A 2,038-nucleotide genomic window follows, 5' to 3' on the forward strand; every position below is an offset into this window, starting at 1 on the left:
TTATTGATGATAATATTATAATTATGTTAGATTATAATAGTCTTATTTATATCTTGATCCGCATTTGAAAGAAATTAAAGAAATTGGCGATTTTGGAATCCATCTCGTTTGGATAAAGACTCAATTATTTGATTGAAAAATTAATTATTTTGTTGAAAATTCGTCCTTCTTTGTAGAAATTATATTGTTTTATGGTAAACTTATACTTTTTGATTAAGAATTACATTTTTCGGTTGAATTATCAACTGCAAATGTTTTTTGGTTGCAAAGTCGTTTTGTTGTCAATGCAACTGTATTGTTAAAAATTAAAATCATAATTTTTGGGCAATTTTTTAATTTAAAGTTGAACTACTTAGTAACAAAAATTAATTTTTTCTTATTAAGGATTCATAATTATAGTTGAAAATTCAAATGTTTGCCTTTAAATTGGGTTAAAAATTCAACTTTTTTGTAGATTATATTCTTTTCGAATTTAAAATGAAATAATTTCGTTGACAGTTCATGTATTTTGTTGTAAATTGACCTTGTTTGGCAGAAATTTAATCTTTTTGGTTGAAAATATATAATTTTTGGTCAAAAATGCAATTGTTTGATTGAAATATCAACTGTACATCTTCTTGGGTTTAAAAGTCGATTATTTCACTAAGAGTTGAACTACTTTGTAAAAAAAAATATGTTTTTTTTAACAAGGTTTTTTAATTATGGTTGGAAATTAAACTATTTGGTTGAAAGTTTAACTCTTTGATTGAAAACTCATATTTTTCACTCAAAAAATTCAACTTTTTGTAGATAATTCGTCTTTTTGACTTTAAAATTACATAATTTCATTGAATATTCATGTATTTTGTTAAAAATTTGTCTTTTTTTGTAGATCATTAATTTTCTTGGTCGAAAATTCATCTGATTGGTTGACAATTTAACAACTATGTTAAAATTACTTATTTCTCTTAAATATTATTTATCTTCATCTGAAAATGTAACTATTATAGGATTAATGAAAAATCAATCGTATATATTGGTTAAACTGGAAGATTGTATGTTTATAGAACATTATTCCTCTTGGTCAAATATTTACCTTTTCCCTTGAAAATTTAACAATTTTGTTGAAAATTATTTGTTTTTTTCTTGTTCAATTCAATTTTTTATCACATTTTTTCCCTGCAAATTGAACTATTCCATTTATTGTTGAAATTTTATTCTTTACATTGTATTAGTTGCAGCATCAATTATTAGATAGAAAATTAATTTATTTGTTTTCTATTATGATTTTTTTTTAATTGAAAGAATTTTAAAATGAATTTTTTTTTAAATTTAATTTAAGGTACTTAAAATTAAAAAATAATTGATTTTTCAAGATGATTCTGAGTGCGTTCAAAATGAAAGAATTAATAGATATTATTTTATAGTATTTTGTTGGAAAATGACTTTCTTTGGTAGAAATTAAGTTTAACTCTTAGTGAAATAATCAACTTTTAAACCCAGGAAGATGTACAGTTGATATTTCAAGCAAACAATTGCATTTTTGACCAGAAATGATATATTTTCAACCAAAAAGATTAAATTTCTACCAAACAAGGTCAATTTCCAAAAAAATTAATGAACTTTTAACGAAATTATTTCATTTTAAATTCAAAAAGAGTATTACCTACAAAACAGCTGAATTTTTAACCCAATTTAAAGGCAAACAGTTGAATTTTCAACTATAATTATGAATCCTTAATGAGAAAAAATTAATTTTTTCACTAAGTAGTCAAACTTTAAGTGAATAATCGAACGACTTTGTAAGCAGAAAATATTTACAATTGATAATTCAACCGAAAAATGTAATTTTTAATCAAAAAGTATAAATTTTCCATAAAACAATATAATTTCTGCAAAGAAAGACGAATTTTCAACAAAATAATTAATTTTTCAAACAAATAATTGAGCTTTTATCCAAACGAGATGAATTCCAAAATCGTCAATTTCTTTAATTTCTTTCAAATACGGATCAAGATATAAATAAGACTATTATATTATAACATAATTATAATATTTT

The sequence above is a fragment of the Belonocnema kinseyi genome, chromosome 5 (genome assembly GCF_010883055.1).
Source record: "Belonocnema kinseyi isolate 2016_QV_RU_SX_M_011 chromosome 5, B_treatae_v1, whole genome shotgun sequence".
In the NCBI taxonomy this organism is placed as follows: Eukaryota; Metazoa; Arthropoda; class Insecta; order Hymenoptera; family Cynipidae; genus Belonocnema; species Belonocnema kinseyi.